This window comes from Anabrus simplex, chromosome 2 (assembly GCF_040414725.1).
Source record: "Anabrus simplex isolate iqAnaSimp1 chromosome 2, ASM4041472v1, whole genome shotgun sequence".
Lineage (NCBI taxonomy): Eukaryota > Metazoa > Arthropoda > Insecta > Orthoptera > Tettigoniidae > Anabrus > Anabrus simplex.
Window position 1 is genome coordinate 906433786 of NC_090266.1, and position 24511 is coordinate 906458296.

Consider the following 24511-nt stretch of genomic DNA (forward strand, 5'->3'; position numbering starts at 1 on the left):
TCATCATTTAGACTGTAATAATTAGGCATCACGCATATTATTGTATTTAATCATAGGTTAAGTGAAATTTGTTTGTAATTATTCTGTATTGCTGTAAGTGAGATTTGTTGGTTTCATATAGTCATGCTATGGCTTGTAACTCTGGCTAGATGAGCTGGCATAGTATTTTGCAATCGAGGCTATGTTTAACTGAGAATGTTGTGTGCAAGTAGAATTCCCGGTGACGCATGAAACTTAGTCATCTGCAATCCGCTTGGGCACGCTTAGACAACACTTGACTGATGACATCAGTGCGTGGGCACGTGATTGCGACCAAGTGTCAGTATTCGCCAGCTACTGTATGTTGAAGGGGAAGGGATGAACAGAGAGTAGGGAGATGAGTCGTCATCGCGAGGTTATAAAAGTCGATGCAACGGTGGTGTGAGGCATTCAGATCATATGTATCAGTCAGATGTATCAAATGGAAGAAGTGGTCTTAGAGTGATGGTCAGAGCTAAGAGTAGTGTTTGAAGAAGTAATAATCGAGGAGGTCTACAAGTGGTGGTTGTATCCGAGCAGAGACGGGTACTATGCTGATAAAGAAACATCATCTTCTTGTGAGGATGTACTTCACAAGATGTTTCAATAATATTGTCAATTACTTATAATATATTTAGTGGACGTAATTACATTGGAGCTCCCTACACGCGTACATGGTATGTAGGCCAACTCCTTGTTATATAAGAAGATAACAGCAGACGGCTCCCGACTTCAGCTCATAGGTTTTCCCAAGAATTTCAAGTTCAACAGCGGTGTAAGCAGACATCAGGTAATTAAAGCATCAGACATGTTATGCATTCATAACATGAAGAAGAATGTAATCAGCGGCGATATCACATCTCACTTCAAGTTCATGCCAATAGCTTTTTTTTGTTTAGATTAAATTTTCCTTTTATTAGTACCGCAAATCTCACTATATATATTTATTTTGTTAAATTAAAAGACGTCAATGCTTGTTCATTGTGACGTAAATTATAGTCATAAACTCAGTTTTATTTTAATTATAATAAGTGATTCCAGTTCCATGTACAATCCTCAATTGTGGAAATGCAACAGTAATTTAATATTGTCCTGATCCATATCCCTGTATATTGCCAAATATGTGAGTTTATCACCTCACGCCTTGAGATAATTGATATAAGAGGTATGCTCTACCAAATTTTGTTGTTTTTATTTAAAAAGCAACTGGCGCTCAAACAAATGTTATGTATATGGTGTGAAGGAGATGAAGGTATAAGAGTAGTGGTTGGAGTAGCCACAATACAACTAATATTTCCGAAGATAGTTGGATGTTTGTAAGAGATATAACAATCGTAAATATCTACGTTATTACTCCTTACACAATAAAAACGCGTGAAACATAAATGACCAGATTTTATATTATATACAATTTCGTTATGAACAGCTTTTCGATGCAATGTAGAAATTCGACATTGCCTGCTTTGGCCCCGTTAATATTGATACGATTGTTTACTAGTCAAATAGTACATCGGCGCTTAAGAAACAATACCGCGTATTGGACAATGTTATTCCTATTCATGATATTCTGTAAGACTGGTCACGCCTCCCAGCCACAGGATATGCAGTCGATCAGAATAATTTTCATTGTGTTCATTTTCCTACTGTAGGATTGAGCAAATACGTCATGAAAACACACATTTCTAGAGTACAATACGGTAAGGTTCATTTTCCTTTACACAAAAGCCTAGGAAATGACCAGAACGAAAATTGTTCTGATGGACTGCTTGGAGGCGTCACTGGTCTTAAGGGGAATGATTGATAGAAAGAGCATTGTCAGATGCGTGGTATTGTTTCTTAAGGGACGATATAGCCTAGCACTCACCCTCGTGTTCCTCAGGCGATGCAGCTTATTTAGGGCACAACTACAGTGGAGAGGAGCCGCGTGTGCATTTTTAACAACATACCAGCCTTCATGCCAATCTAGCGATGCCGTGATTCGAACCCACGCTTCCAGGAACGACAGCTAATACAGTGGAACCTCGATGTCTCGAATCATCTCGGGAGCTAGAATTTGTTTCGAGTTATCGAAATTTCGAGATATAGAGAATACCGTTTCTGAGCAAGTATATCACATATCTACGGGCTTACAATTAATACATTATTTTTAACAGTATTTAAAATATACAAACAAACTCTAATTTACGGCATCACTTTTATTATAACCCTTATTATAGTAACGTTTTAGAAGACAGGACAGAGTAGATACAGTAGTGAAACAAGAAACATACCTCGGTTAACACCTTTGGCAAAAAAGTCTTTAGTCTCTTCTGTACGTTACTGTTAACCTTTGAAACTTTTCATCAATACCACGCAGCTGAGAGTCGAAAATGGAGCTTGTAATCCGTGTTTTCGGGGGGTTGCTCTCGTACGTGACCGGTAATTAATTCACACTCGAGAAACAGAGGCTTCGCCGATTTTCCGATAACCAGAAGTTTTAATTTTTCGGTTTCCGACATATTAGGTCCTTACCTGTTAACTGTTCCTCACAAACCACAAATGCCGTACTGAACAGTTAATGTCGCATAAAATTCGAGTTACAGAGTATGTTTTTCTTCAAGGGAGGAAATGTTTGCTTCGATAAATAGAGAAATTCGTCTAACCGAATTTCGAGTAATAGAGAAATAAGTACACGTGAAGAATAGAACAAAAGGCCGGGAAATTTATGTTACTTCGAGATACTGAAATTTCGAGTAATGGAGGTTCGATATATCGAGGTTCGACTGTATCTCTAACCGTTACACTACGCAGATGGACAGGATAAAAGGTTAAATTATATTATCTTTTAGAACATTAACTAGGAACAAAAAAATCACAAAGCAAATGAGCCTATATGAAGGAAATATAATGCGATTAATACAAGAAATGGTTAAGAGACAACCTAGAGTCAGTAAATGACCGAGTTAATACAATATAATTTCTTTAATAAACGCGGTGTCCATAAAAAGAAACGAGTTTATCCATGTAAACATGCCAAGAACTGGCACTGTATTTTAATCTTTAAATAAACAATTTGAGAATGTAGTACAGCTCTTTTTTGTTTTCTGAAACTTTAATTCTTGTTGTTTGCTCACTTTTTGACTGAGTCTTAATTAAGATTTCTTAGTGAGCCTAACAGTAATTTGTAAATCAGTTAGCGTAGAAAGTGAGCGTACATTTGCTATTTGAACGCTGTTTTATTGAAAGTATTAAGAAGCGATAGCAGATGGTGTACCTGAGGAAGTGTTTTATTTTTTGCTATTTGCTTTACGTCGCACCGACATAGATAGGTCTTATGGCGACGTGCGATGCTAAAGGCGTAGGAGTGGGAAGGAAGTTACCGTGGCCTTCATTAAGGTACAGCCCCAGCATTTGCCTGGTGTGAAAATAGGAAACCACATAAAACCATCTTCAGGGTTCGAACCCACTATCTCCCGGAAGCAAGCTCACAGCTGTGCGCCCCTCACCACACGGCCAACTTGCCCGGTCTGCGGAAGGTTCATGTTTTACAAATTAAGAAGACAAAGCATGAAGTAAATTACACTACACACATTGTTGATCATACGAGCACATTACCTATGTCCGACTCGTTGGGTGAATGGTCAGCGTACTGGCCTTCGATTCAGAGGGTCCCGGGTTCGATTTTCGGCCGGGTCGGGAAATTTAATCTTCACTGGTTACTTCCAGTGGCCTGGGGTCTGGCTGTTTGTACTGTCCACAACATCCCTGCAACTCACAAATCACACATAACGCTATCCTCCACCACAATAATACGCAGTTACCTACACATAGTAGATGCAGCCCACCCTCATCGGAGGGTCTGTCTTACAAGGGCTGCACCCGGCTAGAAATAGTCACACCAAATTATTATTATTATTATACTTCACCTATATTTAAAATTTAAAATGTAAGCTTCTTTTAACAATCATTTTACAATCAGAGATTTAATGAAGGAAATACAAGCCTAAATTAACTGCTTGAAGAAACTAGAATGTGTTTCGTTGTCCGTGCGTAGTTTGGCGTACAGCCATGCGAGTTGCACAATGGAGAGCCTTCAAGGTGACAAGAGACAAAACTTCGCGCATTTCGTACTAGATGCCACAATATATCAGTAAAGTATGGTCAATCACGATTGTCACATCTGACGGAAGATCTTGATTACAACACGAAGGCTCCCATTATAATATAAACAATCTAAATAGCAGAAGCATTTAGATGCCAGAATAACTTTAAAGGATCACATTAGCTAAATAAATGGCGTTTTAGTGCAAGTATCTAGAAGCAATAGCAGTCATTTAGATCCACCCATAAATACATTTGTTGTTTCAGAAACAGTACTTTTTAATTTTCTAGAAATTGTGATTGAAAGGAGAACACTTATTCTATTTTTACCGCTTTTCCCACACCTGTGGGGTCGCGGGTGCGAACTGTGTCCTCACATGTGGATTTGGCTCTGTTTTACGGCCGGATGCCCTTCCTGACGCCAACTCTATATGGAGGAATATAATCACTATTGCGTGTTTCTGTCATGGTTGGTAGTGAAGTGTGTTGTCTGAATATGAAGAGAAAAGTGTTAGGACAAACACAAACTCCCAGTCCCCGGGCCAGAAGAGTTAATCAGAGGTGATTAAAATCCCCAACCCAGCCGAGAATCGTACTCGGGGTCCTCTGAACCGAAGGTCTCAACGCTTGATTTAATATATTTGATAATCTTTGTTACAGAAAATATTTTAAACTTTTTATTTAATATAGGGTCTATAGTAACATATTGTCCATTAATCACAACATTTCAGTCTGCTTCTGTGATACAGTGGCTATTGTGATTAGCTGCCACCCTTTGAGGCGCGGGTTCGAATTCCGGCTATGCCACGACATTTGAAACGGGAGGTCGACTGAGTAGAGGGGGTTCGATTCCCACCTCAACAATCCTCGAAATGGTTTTCCACGATTTTACAGTAACTTGCAAACTCGCCATCAGAGTGTGCCTCAAGCTGATGTACATGCGCACTAGTTATTTCCCCCTGTTATGTCTCTAGCGGGATCTAATAGTCATTTGTTTACAGTAACTCACGAAGTCGCCGCGAGAGCGCCCTGTTATGTCTCTAGTAGGATCTGATAGTCATTTCATTACTGTAAATCTCGAAGTCGCTGCGAGAACGCACTGATGTGTCTCTAGCGGGATCTGATAGTCATTTGTTTACAGTAACTCACGAAAGTCGTCGTAAGAGCGCACTGTTATGTCCCTAGCGGGATATTGGTTTACAGTAACTCACGAAGACGCCGAGAGTGTGCGCTGATATGTCTCCCCTCCCCCTTCACACACAACTGAGCCAGGATCTAATTTGCAATTTTTGCGATGGAAGGCCAGTATCTCAACCGTCTGAACCATTCAGCCTGGCAGGGTAAGGGAGGTGGTGGTATACAATTTCTAATTACTAGACTGTGAGCCAAAAAGCCTCGATTAAGTTCCAATCCTCTCCGCAGTGCTCATATGGAGTGAGGGCATATAATGCTGTTGATGGTGATTTGTCCGTCGGATGGAGACGTAAAGCCTTGAACAGACCTCTCAATGCTATTCGATAGGAGAAGGCTATATGCCACTACCGGGTTTTACTCTCCCCCTTCCTACTATCATATATCATGCAATTCATTTCACCTTATTATCTCTCCTGATGAGGTTGACGTCAGGAAGGGTATCCGGCTATAAAAGTCCGTCTTGACAGATTCATCTCACTACAAACCCAACACCGTAGAGAAGCGGGACAAGGAATGGATACACGTTAGGTTATAATGTCATGCACCCTTAGCCAGCAGTCCTCATTTCAAATCACCCACACTGTGACATCGCAGCTCTGTCTGGAGAAGGTCTGCGAGTTCGGTTATGTAAATATAAGCATGCATTTTAAATAGCCCGCGCTTATTACGTCACAGCTCTGTCACTTCTCCAAGGGAAGACAGCAAAGAGCCTGTGTGATGTTAGGTTACCGTGCCCAAGGTTAGGTTAACACATGTGTTAACCACACCTACAAGTCACTTCACCAGTTCGACTCCTCCAAGGGGAGCCCGTAAATAGCCTGTCTGAGGTTAGGTTAGCGTTCCTCGTAGCGAGGTTAGGTTAACATGTCATCATGACGTCATAACCTGAACTACCAGTCACCGATTGGACTCATCGAAGGGGAGCCGATAAAGAGCCTGTGTGAGGTTATGTTAGCGTTCGTGCGCAAGGTTATGTTTACACGTCATAATGACGTCTTAACCTCATCTGCAGGTCAGCAATCCGATTTATGGTTCCTTCAAGGACTCCCGATCGATTCGGCTCCTCCAAAGGGGTCCGTAGCCATTCGGACTCGGCTGCTCCATGGGGGCCCATCCGATTCGTTTCCTCCCAAGTGGCCCTTGAGGTTAGGATTGCTCTCGTACGTATGGGTATAACGTCATAACCTCACTTAGGGGTAAAAAGCACCCCAGACCATTCCCTGACTAGTTACGCCCCTCCAATGGAATCTGTGAGGTTAGGCGTGCTCTCGTACGCTAAGTTATGACGTTATTACGCGTCTTAACCTCACCGAGAGGATATTGAACCGGGGTAAGGTCCTACATAGCTTTACTTCTAGGTCAATGACCTAGAATCTACGTAGCTTTACTACTAAAAAAAGCGTGGGAAAATGCTGACTCAGCACCCATTGCTTTAGAACATACTTTGCTCTTCTACCTGCCGGGATGGTACCTAACTTAAGGCCATGGCCGCTTCCTTCCTTTTGCCTTGTCTATACCTTGCAATCTTACCATTCCCCCATAAGGTTCTGTTCAGCATAGCAGGTCATAAAAGCCCACCTTGACAGATTCATCTCACCACAAACCCAACACCGTAGAGAAGCCACCTAGGCGAGGTACCGGCCCTCCTTCCCAGTTTTATCCCCAATCCAAAGTCTCACGCTCCAGGACACTGCCCTTGAGGCGGTAGAGATGGGATACCACGCTGAGTCCGAGGGAAAACTCAAACCCTGGGCGGTAAAGGGATTAAGGAAAAAACAAATCACGACTTTTTATACAGGTTACATTGCTTGCAAACAAAAATGTTAACTTACCAAGTTCCCGTTTCATCGTAAAGTTCAACAAAGGTCAGTAATTAGTTAAAGAATGGGAGCATGAAATAATAAACTCTTTATTTCTCTGAATGGAACTTTTTAGTATCACCGTGACGATTCCTCAGCTGAAGTCGCTGGCCAAGCCAATTGTTCATCATAAAAGTCATGGTATTCTGATAAAATATATGGATCCAATTTCTTTATATCAGATAACTTATTTTCATGTATTGCAACATACCCCTGTGAATAGGCGAGAATATTTGCCAACACCGGAATCTTACTTGTAGAAATTAACAATTTAAAGTTATTAACAATCAGTCCATCGATATTATTCTTTCCAATAACACGATTCTATTCATTATAATTGTACAAAGGACATGAACAGCCACAACACTTATCTGTTTGAAGCAGAAATAGCACCTCTCCAGGAGAAGTGTTGTTCCTGCACAGAACTGAAAAACTGAATCGAGTCTGCAAGCCAGAAGTATATGGTTGAAGCGTTCTTTCTGAAAAACATGTAGCTTTTACATTTGTAACCACAAAAGTGGAAAAGCGCTGTTTCTGTAAAACAAAAATGATTCATTTAGCATCTACAGTTAACACTTTTGGGTGCAACGAATTATGACAAATCTACGTTGTAGAAATAAAAGAGTAATTCGAACTATACAATTAGTGGCACTCTTGAGATAATGTCCTATTGCACCACCCCACTTTCCTTATCACCACCACAACCATCAACATTACCACCAGCACCACCACCACTTCCAGTTTTTCGATATATAAACCCTAACACAAGATATTATAATTTTGACAAGATTCTAAGAGCAACATGGCAAGTAGAAGTTAAGAAATATAAAACAAGAAATGATGCAGGGATACATTTTGTTTGTAGTCAGCAACGCTTTTTAGGACTTGGTCTGCAAGCCCCTGTGAATGAACTACGCTCCTCCACAATCCTCTATTTGCAACCAGCACTTTGGTCCCATAACTTATACCATATGATCAGAAGTACATACTGTATCTGGATACCGAATGGATGCTGTCATCAAACAAACTTCCCAGTAGTGGAAGGCCAACTCCTTTTCCCTTATGAGACCTGTAATCTCACATACAGACTTTCCACTGGATGTCTGAACGTGTCTAGAGAAGTGCCAGTCCATTCTTCTTGAAGAGGTTTTACCAGAGCAGTTGGCGAGCTGTGGTGTTGACGTTCAAATTCACCCCAAACATATTTGAAGGGATTCTAGGCTCTTCTGTCCATTTACGTTACCTTACTCTTTACAAAACATTCTCGCACAGACCTTGCTTTATAGCAGGAAGCGTTGTCATGCTAATGCAGTCAATAGTCAGAGAATTTTACTTCTACAGTACCCAACTGTTCAAGATGTTTTTGTAGATCATGCAACGGCATTTCCAGTTTATTTTGCTAGTGGCTTTACGTCGCACCGACACATATAGGCCTTATGCCAACGATGGGATAGGAAAGGCCTGGGAGTTGGAAGGAGCGGCCGTGGCCTTAATTAAGGTACAGCCCCAGCATTTGCCTGGTATGTAAATGAGAAACCACAGAAAACATTCTTCAGGACTGCCGACAGTGGGATTCGAACCCACTATCTCCCGGATGCAAGCTCACAGCCGCTAGCCCCTAACCGCACGGCCAACTCGCCCGGTACCATTCACTGGTTTACGAACCACAAAAAAGATTCTTGACCTTCGTGCTAACTACAAAAGATGACACTGTAATCAGTGTTCATTCTTTGTCCATCACTATTTTTTAAACCTGAATAACACTCAGTCGCGGGCAGTGGTACTGTTCTAGTTGCTAATTCGAGATGGGACATTCAAAGCCAATGAAATCAGCGCCTAAATGCAACTGGCATGTTGATTGTGAGAAAAAGTCTTTCAGCATTCCCAAAATAGATCATGGAAAATGATTTATATCCTTTCTTTTATGCCTTTTCTGGTGAGATATAGTGTTTACAGTGTACTATGTCTTCTGGTATGGGCTATATCAAAATTGTTACTTTCATTGCCCTGTCTCAGTCTCATCCTTGACTTTGACAATATGAAAGTGACTCAGGTATGAGTGATGCTAGTAATATCATTCCTTATGCAGCCAGTCCCTGTTATGAATGGTGTAAAAATATCGCTCATAGGGTCGGTTGGTGCATGCATTTCAGTGGGCTTGGCAGACTGAGGTGAGGAAAGCAACGGGAAACTACCTCACTCCTCATTTCCCTAGTACGCCTCTTCATTGACGCCTAGGCTATTTATGACAGGTGTTTGCGGAGCTGCAGAGGATCAAACCAGCCTTCGGGCTGAATACCCAACATACAACATACACACCTTTCTTTTCTAAGCCATATATACATACAACCTGCAATGGTAAGACCGGATTAGCAGCTCGAACCGATATCATTGCATCATGATACGTTTTTTGAAAATTTGTGCACAATACATTTAGTAGACTATAAGTGTACTGAATATTTTTGAGTTTTTGGCTATATTGTTTGTGTGAGCAAATATTTTCGCAAACGAAAATTACAGTCAAAATACAGGTACAATTTGACTGACGAACATCTACTGATGCAGCTGAAAATAGTCTTAAATGAAATAAACCCCGATTTTAGTGAAATAATTGCAAATATATAATAAATGTAAAATCTGAAAATTTATTATTTATTTACTGTAGTATAAAGTACTAATCAACCGTCCGTTTGTGCCTCCATCTACTGGTTCGTTCCGAACTACGTAGTGTTTGCTATCTTTGTGAGTTGCTTATTAAGTCGTTCGGGGTTTGCCCATTCATGGGGTGCACATCCACATTTTGATTCAGTACTGCTGTGCGAAAGACCCAAGTTCAAAACATGAAAAACATTCCCATTCTGGAATGTCACCGCCTAGAAATCTCACTTTTAACATTACACATGCTGGATGCTAATGCTCTCCAAGCAAATTCTTCCATCGGATTATCAGATGGTATTGCGTGTTCATGACTCCAAAACACACATTTCTAATTGTCCATTCTTCGTTGGTGTGATTCTTTACATCTACCACAACATAAATGTTTGGTTCATTGACAGCCACACGGTCTTGAAACCCATATTTTTTAAATCATGGTGCTGGCTGGACAATGTGTGTTCATACGGTATCTGACGATTTTCTCGAAATGACTTCTTCAACGATCGACGGCCTCTGTCTGTGATTAAACGCTGTTCATCTGATCGGGGTTTTGTTATGGTTGTGCTTTCACGTTCCATTTTACAATCACGCTTTCATCAGTAAGCTCGAGTAACATGAGAAGTGTTTATTAGTGATTCTTCTTCTTCTGCTTTTTCTACCGATTTTCCGACACATGTGGGGTCGCGGGTGCGAACTTTGTCACACTTGTGTATTTGGCCCTGTTTTACGGCCGGATGCCCTTCTTAATGCCAACCCTATATGGAGTGATGTAATCACTATTGCGTGTTTCTGTGGTGGTTGGTAGTGTAATGTGTTGTGTGAATATGAAGAGGAAAGTGTTGGGAAAAACACAAAAACCCAGTCCCTAGTCGAGAAGAATTAATCAGAGGCGATTAAGATCCCCGACTCAGCCGGGAATCGAACCCGGGACCCTCTGAACCAAAGACCTCAACGCTGACCATTCAGCCAATGAGTCGGACTGTTAGGTATATTACTGATGTGATGTACTAATGTAAAGACACAATAACTTAATCATTACGCTGGTCTTCCTATTAGTTAACTCACAACACACTACCACCTTTTATGACCAGCTCCACGGCTAAATGGTTAGTGTGCCGGGTTCCGGGTTCGATTACCAGCTGAGTTGGGGATTTTAACTTCCATTGGTCAAGTCTTCTGGCTTGGGGACTGGGTGTTAGAGTATTGTCTTCATCATTAGAATTCATCTTAGGTAGGGCCCCATCCTCGCAGACCCGCAGGTCTCCTATAAGGCGTCAACTCAGAAGACCTGCACCAGGCCTCTCCAGAGGCCAGACGCCATAAAAACTGTTACCACCTTTTGTACCGGTAAGTGTGGTCGTAGTGTTATCAGACTTCATTTTACCATTTCAGAGGAGTAAAATAGAGTGTGCAGAATGTCTTCGAATCGCATGAACTTCTTGGAGTTATATCCCACAGTTGCACGTTGCGCACCGGTAATGTTGGTTGCATGTCGCAGGGGTTTCAGGTGTAGTAAATATTAAATATTTTCAATTACGTCCGACTCGTTGGCTGAATGGTCAGCGTACTGGCCTTCGGTTCAGAGGGTCCCGGGTTCGATTCCCGGCGGGGTCGGGGATTTTAACCTTCATTGGTTAATTCCAATGGCCCGGGGGCTGGGTGTTTGTGCTGTCCCCAACATCCCTGCAACTCACACACCACACATAACACTATCCTCCACCACAATAACACGCAGATATCTACACATGGTAGATGCCGCCCACCCTCATCGGAGGGTCTGCCTTACAAGGGCTGCACTCGGCTAGAAATAGCCACACGAAATTATTATATACTTTCAATTACGAGTTTAGGCTCTCTTAGAACAGTAATTTGTCTTCGTCAAAATAAGTTGTGATGATCCTGAACGACTGATGAAGTTAAGTTAAATTTCTTTGAATTCAGTGAATATGGTGTATACTACGTTCGGTGCAAATAGTTATTTAGTATAAGGGTATTCCATGGAACCGGTCTAGAAAGTCAAGAATAAGGGCCGAGAGGATTCGTCATGCTGACCACACGACACCTCGTAACCTGCAGGCCTTCGGGCTGAGCAGCGGTCGCTTGGTAGGCCAAGGCCTTTCAAGGGCTGTAGTGCCATGGGGTTTGGTTTTGGTTTGGTATTCCATGGAATTTCTAATGTCACAACCCTGAGGGTTAATTTTTATTCTAATTCGTAATATCCAAAACATGAGATTCGGGCACTAGAAGATGATTCTTCCTGATAATGACATCATAGTTTCTTATCGCCCCTAAATCCTTGTATCCGGGATATTAAAACACCTCTTCCACGTGAACTGTGTTTCTCCTTCTCCGCCTTTCCCCTATAGCGTGGACAGGAGGAGGAGGAGGCTGATTTTTCGACCCGCTGTATTGGTGTTCTCCTCTTCCGGTGTTTGACTGTAAGAATTTGTGGTCTCATACGGCCGAAAATTCGAGTCTGCACTGTAAGATCTGAGTTGATGTAGTATTTTGGGTTTAGGGGAGAAGTTACTTCTGCTCCAGACAGTGCTGACACAGCGTGCATTCCAATTGCAGACATTTATCTTTAATACATTTTGAGGTCAACATTTTTTAGTATCGGACTTATAACTTAAGTGTGTGCGTGTTATTGAGTTATTGGTTGTAAGGGAGACACTCTCACCGTGCTCTTGTGTGTGTGTGTAAATACGTGAGTGAGTGCGCGGGTACCCATCCCAAATTGATCACGCCCGGTGTTGTGTAACTGAGTGCAGTCGGTACCCCTCTCACTGTACCAGTGGTGTTATTATTATTATTATTATTATTATTATTATTATTATTATTATTATTATTATCATTTTGCAAGTTGCTTTACGTCGCACAGACACAGATGGGTCTTATGGCGACGATGGGACAGAGAAGGGCTAGGAGTGGGAGGGAAGCGTCCGTGGCCTTACTTAAGCTACAGACCCAGCATTTGCTTGGTGTGAAAATGGACAACCATGGAAAACCATCTTCAGGGCTGCCGACAGTGGGGTTTGAATCCACTATCTCCCGAACACTGGATAGTGGCCGTACTTAAGCGACTGCAGCTATCGAGCTCGGTGGTGTTAATATTTGGGGGCGCTCTCGTCGTCCTCTAGTGTCGACGTGGGTGGGAATTCTCTCACAGCTCCCGTGTAGTGAAACAGTTACCCTTCCACCAAGATGGCTGCCAGTATTGCTTAACTGTTACATAGCCCTAAATGCGGATCATTGATGATTGATGAGTAAGTCTGGTGCGTCACAAGACATGGCGCGAAAGCAAACGACGTCGCGGAAAGCATGGAACCTTCCACATAACCATTTAGTATTAATCTCTTCAAAAGATTTACCCGATCCGCCTTGATGCCTTCAGGCAGTGATTTAGCATCGTGTCAACTTTCATTATCCATTTTAAACAGCAAAGTAGAACAAAATCAAACGGGAGAGGAACTTTCCAGGAGGATTAAACAGGAGATAAGCTCACCCGACAAACAGGCCATAGAAAAGAAAGTTACCAAGCAAGGTTAACAATTAAATTAAGGAAAGGCCGATGACGGGGAGATCGAAGGTGTCATAGATGATCCCCATGAAATAAGGTAAAAAGAATGGGGCACGAAAGCGCGAGGACACAAGGGTTTATCACATGCTGCGATGTGACTAGCAAAATGAGAAAAATTACAGCCGAAAATATTAGGCAATCTTCAGAAAAATCCTAGTTATAGAAAATAAAAATATCAAAGGGAAACGATGGTCCACACTCGTGCTTCCTTCATAAGAATATGGCCATAGATTGGCACCTACATTTGTGGAGAAACACCTCACAAGATTAATTACAAACGGAGAGTTACCAGGTCCCTACTGAAGAATTTATATGATGGTTTAGTAATGAATATCTCCTTCTGCCACCAGATAGAAAGTAGTTTTAGGAGACAATCAATCTACCTTACTATTGCCATCCAAGCGGCCAGCCATCCGGTTCAACAGGTCCTCACTCCAGCCGACGAGGATGAATAAGACATTGGGAGGCAATTTTAGTGCCCTAATATTTTCTGCGCACTGGTTGTTGATTGGCCACAGGGAGTGACAACAACAAACCAAACGAAAATGTAATGGTTTGCCAACCCCTAACAGGTATAATTTTCGTGAAAGTTTAGAGACAGGTCCTAGGTTGCATTCCAAGTTGTTAAAGCGAGGCCTATTGACGGACTTATAAAACTAAATCTACAGCAAATGTATCTTGGCAGAGTTCCAGCTTTCTTCACTAGATTGCCCTAAGGTGACTTGTTCAAGGGATTGCCTAACACCAGGCGGGGGGAAGGGTTTCTTCTCATGTTACATTTGTTGTTGTTATTATTACGGAATATTTAATTAGTATTTATTTTATTAACATTAGAGTAATATAGGAATCAACATTAATAAACACACCTCGGTTAGATAGATGTAACATTCGAAGCTAAATGTTAGTACACCAAATACACTTGCCTTGTACGCGATGGCAGTGTTAGCAATACTAGAAAGCAAGTTTTAATTAAAAGAACTGAAACAGAGGCAAGTAATTCTACTTAATATAATGGTAAAACAGTAGAGATCTTATACCAGCAGCTTTGCCCATATCTTATGTTGTTATTCGTGTTGCCTATTAGAACAAGGTGAATTGGGTTTGTGGGACAGCCTGTATATGGTGTAGTTTGTGAAATTTGAATAATGTATTAGTTCTATAAAATAAAATTGCATCAACATAGCATTCGCCTTCCTTGACGAGTGCACCAAGATAACCTCTACGGTAGACAAATCTTTCTGTTTTTGTAGCACACAGGCAGGTTTTCCACAATGGGATAAGAAAGGGCCAGAACTGGGAAGGTCGTATCCATGGCCTTAATTAAGGCACAGCTCCGACATTTGCCTGATGTAGAAAACGGACGGGGCCGATGACCTTCGATGTTAGGCCCCTTAAAACGACAAGCATCATCATCAGAAAACGGACAGGAAACCCGCAAAACCCATCTTCAGGGCAGCTGTTGATGCGGGTCGAACCCTCTATTGATACTCTGTGGCACGTAGAGCCCATTAAAGGCCTTAGTTTGTTAAGAAGACTGCTAGCCAGTCGCAGAAGATCTGCAGATATTGGAGTGCGCCGTGGTCAGCGTACCACATACTCAGTCACCTTGCTTGGCTTTCATATCCGGGCCTGTTGCCTCTCATGTCTATAGCACCTCAGTTGGTCTCCCCATACCAGAATTCGCCAGGGATTAAATACTTTGAGGAGGCCGGAACCGAAGCTGAGCCTTCCGGGGCAAGCAGATACGCCCTACTGTCCACCACGGGACTGGCACCCACTAAGATAGATAGATAGATAGATAGATAGATAGATAGATAGATAGATAGATAGATAGATAGATAGATAGATAGATAGATAGATAGATAGATATTTGTACCGAGTTCTCCGATCCCGAGCTCCCACATTTTCCAGCTTTCTACGGTCACACATTGAAATTTCAGGGATATTAAATTACTTTTATTCTCACAGCAGTCGTCGAAAACCTAAGCCAATAATAAATACGGCATCATTACGGATACACGTATGTCTACACATTTAATATCACTACTGGAGGTTTCCACAAATAAAGATCCATTGCTGATAACCCAGTTCTCTGATATAACGACAAGATCTACTGATGTCAAATATGCAATGTGTGTAGTGCCAATGGGAATCTGATCTCCCACTGACATACATCTTCAGTATTAAAGTCACTTATAAAATGAATGAAATCCTAGGATTATAATTTAGTAGGCCCACTAATTTAGAAAGATATTTTTTTCATTTTGCGATAACCTCTAACTGATATAGAGAGCTTCTACACTGCGTTGGCATTTCAGTAATTTTATTTTATTGATAACTGTGCACCAGTGTTTTTCCTAGATTCCCTTCCCCGTATGAGCTCGTTTCCACCGACGGATTTTGTTTATCAGTTCTGAATCTACAGTAAACATAGACACCTGTCATCTAGAAAGGCTACGAGTGTGAAGTAACCACATTCTTACTAAACAAGACTGGATATTTTTTAAATATGACTTGAACATATACTCCTACGTAACCTATCCTCCTCTATTTACCTAATATGACCCCATCACCAAAGACGGTTTCTGCGTACAGCTTCATCTATCAAGTTGATTCCTAACTTAGCCTTTTCGTCCTCATTCCTATTACCCTCCTGCATTGTTCCCATCTGTTTGCACCAGCAATAGTTCTCACTACTTTCACGTCCCTTACTGGGGCCGATGACCTAGATGTTAGGTCCCTTTAAACAACAAGCATAATCATCATGTCCCTTACTTCCAACTTACGAATAATCTCTCTCTCCCCCCCCCCCCCCTCCTAAGTCCACCCAGCTTTCACTCCCGTACAGCAACCGATGTAAAGACAGTTTCCCCGGCAGCTGACTTCTTTCTAACCAAATACAATTCAACACAATAACGATCTCAAAAAAATAACTTTGCTGCACCTTGATTCAATTTCGCATAATATAAATCCTGGGAGAATATACAGCACATCCTAAATACAGATATATATATAAAAAATTGATATATCTCAAAAATGCTATTCAGTGACATGTCCCGTTTATGATCTAGGCACTTCAATTATTGATTACCCTAAATTATCATGCGAACTAAATCGAACAGCGTTACCACAGTTGTCCATAAATGGAACTTGAGATGAACCAAATACATTTTTTGAATCAATTATACTACCTCATATTGATTATTGTGATATAGTTTACAACAATCTAGGAGTAGAATGGGAAAGGAAATTACAGTGTACTCAGAGTGCTTGTGTGGGATTTACCTGTGGGCTTCGTTACGCTGATCATGACACACTGCCGTACACGTGGCTTGGATGGCTTCGCTTGCAAGAGCGCCGCACATTTCATACTCTTTGTTTTCTGCATAATATTCTGAAAACATCTCAAGCAGTCTATCTCCGTGATCGAATCGAACTCCTCTCCACAGACTATAGCAAAAATACCACATCCTGCAGCACCATGTGCTTATCCCTTCCAGTACACAGAACGACAATGTACGTTAAATCATTCACCATTACCGCATAGCGACAATGGAATCTCTCGACAATGGATGGAAGAAACAAGTCTGGCAACTTAGTCTTTAAATATGTTTGAGTCGAAATATTAAGAAAAAATAAATTAACCACCTAGTTGTGACCTCAAAACAGCTCCTCCTATATCCTCTTAAACATTATTTCCCTATTCTTTTCACAGGTAATTTTCTTCCTTTTCCTACTATTCCGTTTCTTTACCCCTAAATTGAAAGCGATATTTCGGCATCTTCTTGAAAACTGTATCTCTTTTTGATACATTCTTTTAATTAGAATATCACTTAAATGTTTACATCGAATCGAATTTAACATTCATGTGTTTGTTATGTACGTACAATGTGTATGATACCGGGTGGTACAGCTGCCCCTATTTTTTCCCGAACATATGCAACCAGTTAGGAATTAAATGCATCTAGTTCTATCTTGCGCAACATCTTACAGCAATTTTATGTGAAGTTAGCCCGATATAGACTTCCCCGCACAATGCAAAAACGGTACAAGAGGCAGTAAGTGAGGCCCATCTTAAAAACACTGTACCATTTTATGTACAGCCGAGTCCAATACTCCAGTCATTTTTACGAAATGTTACTGCACTGTACAAACCATTGCCAATCCTTTGCCTGTCGGTAGAGAATTGAGCACTTCATTGGTTCAAGAGACCATTTTCTTTTGATAGAAAAGGGTGGTCACGGTATCATAGAAAACGTGATAGGTTAGGATCAAATACAGACATGTCAATTTACCGCCATTTGATATAGTCTCATCACATCGAAATTGATAGAAGCGTGTTTTTAATAGTACTTTATAACCTATGGTAAGCAAATGCTGTTCATCAGATGTGATAGCTTACGACATGTAATTACTACCGTTGCAGCGTCCCCGTGGCTCAGGCGGCAGCGCGCCGGCCTCTCACCGCCGGATACAGTGGTTCAAATCCCAGTCACTACATTTGAGATTTGTGCTGGACAAAGCGGAGGCGAGACAGGTTTTTTTTCCAGGTACTCCAGTTCTCCCTGTCATCTTTCATTCCAGCAACACTCTTCATTAACATTTCATTTCATCTGCCAGACATTTATCATTGCCCCAGGGGAATGAAATAGGATTCGGCAGCCGGCATATTTCCTATCCTCACCGCTAGATGGGGGCTTCATTCATTCCATTCCTGACCCGGTCGAATGACTGGAAACAGGCTGTGGATTTTAATTTCACAGCGTTCAATAAAATCGTAAAACTGGACCATATCAGTAACTTTACGAAGCGAGAAATTTCGCTTCCCTCTTTAATACAGAGTTGTAAGAGCTGGACATTCACGCAGGAAGTAGCTTCGCAGAATCGGGCATGTTAGATGTACCTGGAGAAGCTACATGGAGCAGTGAAGGTTCGAAAAGTTATTGACTCATGCCTTTTTACATTTTCATTTCGTACTCTTGTAAGCATCCTTGTCCGGCTCCATGGCTAAATGGTTAGCGTGCTGGCTTTTGGTCACAGGGGTCCCGGGTTCGATTCCCGGCAGAGTAGGGAATTTTAACCTTAATTGTTTAATTTCGCTGGCACGGGGGCTGGGTGTATGTGTCGTCTTCATCATCATTTCATCCTCATTACGTCGCGCAGGTCGCCTACGGGCGTTAAATCAAAAGACCTATATCTGGTGAGTCGAACTTGTCCTTGGACACTCCCGGCACTAAAATCCATACGCTATTTCATTAAGCATCCTTTACGAAGACTTGACTTTTTTGAAGTCTGAGATATTCTTCTAAGGAAGCTATAATAAACAGACATAATAATTATCCCCATGTAAACACCGACTACGGACAAATCCCCTGTGAATACCACCTGAAACATTATGCTGAACTGATTTAATCAAGTAATACGTACATGTCCGCCTCTGTGGTGTAGTGGTAAGTGTGATTAGTTGCCACCCCCGGAGGCCCGGGTTCGATTCCGGGCTCTGCCACGAAATTTGAAAAGTGGTACGAGGGCTGGAATGGGGTACACTCAGTCTCGGAAGGTTAACTCAGTAGAGGTGGGTTCGATTCCCACCTCAGCCATCCTGGAAGTGGTTTTCCGCAGCTTCCCACTTCTCCTCCAGGCAAATGCCGGGATGATACCTAACTTAAGGCCACTGCCGCTTCCTTCCCTCTTCCTTATCTATCCCTTCCAATCTTCCCTTCCCCCCACAAGGCCCCTGTTCAACCTAGCAGGTGAGGCCATATGGGCGAGGTACCGGTCATCCTCCCCAGTTGTATTCCCGACCCAATGTCTCACGCTCCAGGACACTGCCCTTGAATCGGTAGAGGTGGGATTCCTCGCTGAGTCCGAGGGAAAATCAAACCATGGGGGTTAAACTGATTAAGAAGAAGAATACGTACATACTCCACGCGTAGGGAATGATTACATCTATCTGGGAAGATAGCATACTGCATCCGTTAGCATACTGTGGTGTTTGTAGCAAGTGAACCTATCTGCACATTCTAGTTTAGATCTCGTAACATACAAGATTAGTTTCGAAGCTATAGCGTACAGAGAAACGAAACCTACTTTTCGTCGCTTGGGGTGTCTGCATGGTACCAAGAAATCATCCTAACATCAATTCTCGCTGCAGCTCAAATGTCAACATAAATGCGATTGATTGCTTTTAATAATTTACTCTTAATCCCATAATACCTCAGTACGGCTAATATGTTTTCCTTCGATACCCTGTCATATGTCTTATTTAGATCTACGAAAAATAAACATAACAGTATATTCGCATTTTTCAATTGCCTGGCGCATTACGAAAATCTGATCCAGACAGCCCCTCTGTGCTCTAAAATCACACTGGTATTCATCCAACTTAGTATCAAATATTGATCGCAACTTCCCTTCCGAAACGCTAGTGAACACCTTGCCAGATATACTGATCAGTGAAACACCTCGATAAGTGTTGCAACCCTTCCTGTTCCCTTGCTTATAGACAGGTGCAATTACTACTTTCCGGTTCACTAAAACTCCCTGCTTATCTTATTATTCTGTGGCGCCATTCCATCCCTGTATTCCCCCATTTCAGGTCTAATATCATCTATTACTACTGCTTTATGACAATATAGTTTATTTAACATTTTTCCACTTCCTCAAAGGTAATTTCACTAACATTGTTGTACTCCTCCCCATGAGTTTGGCTGTTCACGCCGCCAACAGAAATATTTCCGTTTATGTTGAGAAGGTTTCCAAAATATTCCTTCAACCTGTCCAGTGATCTGCTATGAGTTCAGATGATCGATCTGAAACACTATTTATTTCCTTTTTCCATCCCTTTCTAATATTCTTTATTACTCTCCAGAAAGGTTTCCCCGACGCTTGACAAAAGCTTTCCATGATATTACCGAAAACTTTCCATGACTTATTCTTGGATTCAGCAATTATTTGTTTCGCTCCCTTTCTTTCATCTACATATGACTCCCTGTCAGCATTAGTTCCTGTTTGGAGCCATTTCTGATACGCCTGCTCTTTACATTTTAAGCTACCTTCACTTAATCAATCCACCAAGATGTTTATGTTCGCTTCTTCCCCATATTATCAAACAGTTGCTCCTAGGCATTGCTTTTCCGTTTATACTCCAGAATCCCCGTATGCTTAACCGACTTGATATCTACTATTTATAATTGTTTACTAAACATATAAATGTACTTCTGTCTAATTTCCTCGTTCTGGAGATTCCTTATCGTTATTCGTCTGCAGACAGATTTCACTTTCTCTATCCTAGTCCTAGAGACACTTAGTTCACTACAGGTCAGACAGTGGTCTGTATAATCGAAAATTCCTCCGAATACCCACGCATTCCTAACGAATTACCTGAATTCAAAGTCGGTTTTAATATAGTCTATTATGGATCCGGTGCTCCTACCATTTCATGTGTAGCGGGGAATAACCCTATGCTTGAAAAATGTATTCGTAACTGCTAATCCCATACTAGCACAGAAGTCCAGTAAACACTTCCCATTCCTATTAGCTTCCATATCTTTTCCACATTTACCCATCACCTTTGCGTATCATCATCTTTGCATCTGCCTTCTTGCAATCGATCCATAGCATCCCGAGGGCTGAGTTTGTTGAGCCGCATGTCATCTCTCACCTTGTCCAACCAGTGTGTTTGAGGTCACTCTCGATCACTTTTTTCGTATCCTCCAGTTCTTGTTTCAACTCTCGCATTGAAATCGTCCATTAGCATTATACTATCCTTGATGTTGGCCCTGGCTCTGGTATCACTCCGTAATTTATAAAACGTGCCATCTTCATCCCCATTTCAACTCTCATATGGTGAATAGACCGAGAGAATTCTCGTCCAATTCCTTCAAATGCCAAAACACCCACACCATTCGCCCGTTTGTATGCCTAACACAAACACACACACATACAATAAAATAAGAAATTAAAGCAAAGTCATACTCGTACAGGCCACGAAGGGCCTTTGAGTGCGTGTCTTCCCGTTAGCGATGATTCCCGTTAGCGGCGGATCATAAGTGTTCATTATGTGTCCCATTAGCGGCGAAGTATGAATAGTCATAGTCCTGAGTTTCCCATTAGCGACGGTATGTTGATAAATCGTGACAGATCACTGGAAAACCCTTGTTCGAGAATGAAGTGCACATTTTTGAGATATAAATGTCACCCCTGGTTTGATAACGCGTCATTTTGTACCTAACTTCGTTTCATTCCGGTTCATTATGGAGTTTGTTTGAACTAAGAGCTTTATGTGTAAGAGGGATATAGCTGTAGGAGGCTAAGGAAAAACCAAGACGGGGTAGTGATGTGTTTGTGTGTCGACGATAAAAGAGGAAGCAAAAGTAGTGGCAACCTTGATACTAAAAACAATGAAATAGTGAGGGTGACTGTGTATATCTATCTACACAAGTTTCAAGGGAACTGTAGGCCTATTAGACGGTAACGCTGTTTCTCTGTCGGGGATTTTGATATACGTTGAAGGAGATATTCGGAGAAGGTGAGGGGTTTGGCGGCTGTGGCCTATACTAGGACATTTTCCGGCATTCGACTTAGTTCAGGGAAGTGGAAAACCACGGAAAACCATTCTCAGGACAGCCAAAGTTGGGGAAGAGCCCCTCTCCGTCTACCAATTGTGGAGGTGTAGAGCCACGGTAGAGTCGTGGTCACCGGTCCTCTGCTCGCTTGGTTGGTCGGAGTGCAGAGCTGTCGGACCACGGGCCAGCCGTGGCCACCAGAGAGCTCTTCAATTTTAATCACGTAGTCTGTGTGGACCTCGAACCAGCGCACAGATCGTGGTAAAAAATCCTGACCTAGCTGGGAATTGAAACCTGAGCCTCAAGGTAACAGGCATGCACGCTACCTCTATACCATGTTCTCGGCTGATAGCCGGACAGAACAATAATATTCGCTGGCAGCAGAGGAAAGGAATGTTGAAAGGAAATACATAATGTTTCATAGATGGAACCTTCATGAGTTTCCAGTAAGCAGTTTCAGCAAATTTATACCACTCATGCCGACCTAGGCTGCCCACATGAAGAAAGCAACGTAGTTCCAGTTGTCTTTGTTCTGCTCCCGAACAAGGAGAGAGAAACTTACGCGAGACTCTTCAGAAGAGTAGTGCAAGACGTCCCTGGGTGGAATCCTAAGACAGTGAATGTTGCCTTCGAAACTGAGACTATTTAAGCTTTGATTGAATTCTTTCCGACGGAAAAGTCACAGGGCTGTTTTTCCACATGTCTCCATGTCTGTGGAGAACGGTCAGGACATAGATGTATCAATATATCAATATATCAATATAAAGATGATGAAGAATATTTATATTCACATTTTAAAATTTGAGGATAAAATAAGAGGCCATTCGTGCCACATTCGACCAATAGCATAAATGTTGGATGTGTACTGGTCTGACACTTGGTGTAGCCTAGCAGTTCTAGTCATTTCTTCGCTATGTGTTCAACAGATGAGTACGTTGACATGCTCCTCATCTGCGGCGAAGCAAGACAGAACGCACAGCGCCTGTACCAGCAAAGATTTCCACACAAACAACAACCAAACGCAAATACGTTTAGGAGGATGGAGCGACGTTTGCGTATAACTTCGGCAATTTCCCGAACATGTCCTGTTAGGGAGACACCAGTTACGTCCAAAGAAACTGATAAGATGGTTTTGGACACTTTACGGGAGAATCCTCACACGAATACCCGGGCAGTAGCCCAACAAGCCAACATCCGCCAGTCGTCTGTTTTAAGGATATTGCACCCTAGTTTTTTTCGTCCGTATCACCTGCAACCACATCAAGAACTCCACGGACGAGATTTCGAAACTCGTGTTGACTCCTGTGCGTGGATACTGACGCAAGTGGCAAATGATCCAGCGTTAGTATCTCACATTTTATTTTCGGGCGAGGCACGATTTCATAATAATGGCTTTGTGAATTACCATAATATGTACTCTGGAATGTTAAAAATCCCCACTGGGTAAGGCAGGCAGAATTTCAGGCACGATGGAGAGTAAATGGTTGGTGAGGTATACTGGGTGATCACCTAATTCGACCATATTTCTTTGAGGATCATTTGGGAGGAGCCCGGTATCTACAGTTTCTTCAAGACCAACTACCATTGCTGCTAGAGGATGTGCCCCTGGGTGAGCGTGTATCCAAGACCAACTATAATTACATCCGACAGTAACACAGAAAAAACGTGGTGGATATCGGTGGGCGAGGAGTAGGTTATGCGTGCTCATTCCTAGTTATCTAAAGGAAACGTCACAAGTCGAACGTCATGAAATGCAATTAACTAACTCAAAATATCAATAATTATGCACCAAAAGTAGCGTTATCGCACAATTCTGTTGTAAATCCAATTTAAATTTCAGTGGGAGAATTTCCTTATACACGTCAGGTTGAAACAGACACACCATATAATATTTTCACATATGCAACTCCGGGTGGCAAATAAGATAAACAGGTGTCTACAAATAACATTATTAACCTTACATTAACAACCATGCAACAACACAAGTACCCACAGTCCACTATGTAAGAAAAACATGCAAATAAATACATTTCTTGTACAAAATGTCAATAATAATAATAATAATAATTGTTACGGAGTTTTCCGTGGTAGTTAGAGGTGAAAGAAGGTGCGGAGTGGTGAATAGGTCTCAGGCTACGAAATTAAAGTGAATTTAAAATTTAACAAGGTTATATTTTCTTTTCAAAATCAAGAAATAACAAATATGGCAGGTACAGAGTAGCAAGGCAACAAAAGTACAATTACAGTATTTACAGGATTTGGGCTCCGAGCCCCGCGATCATAATCCTTGAGCAATCAGCTCAGTTTTACCCCAAACACAAGTGTCAACAGAGAGGGGAGAACCCCATTCATACCTAGGAGCACTTGCTCCAAAATACACAGTAAGGCCTCCTTGAGGCGCGCAGAAAACAAAATTTTCGGGAAGAGAGCAACTTGCTCTCAAAATTCAGGCCTGTCAAAGGCCACACCTAATTCTACTTTCAAGCTGTCCTCTCAGGACATATACACAGGGGTAAAATACCCAACCTACTGAGGTCTGTTAAATGACAAGAAGGTTA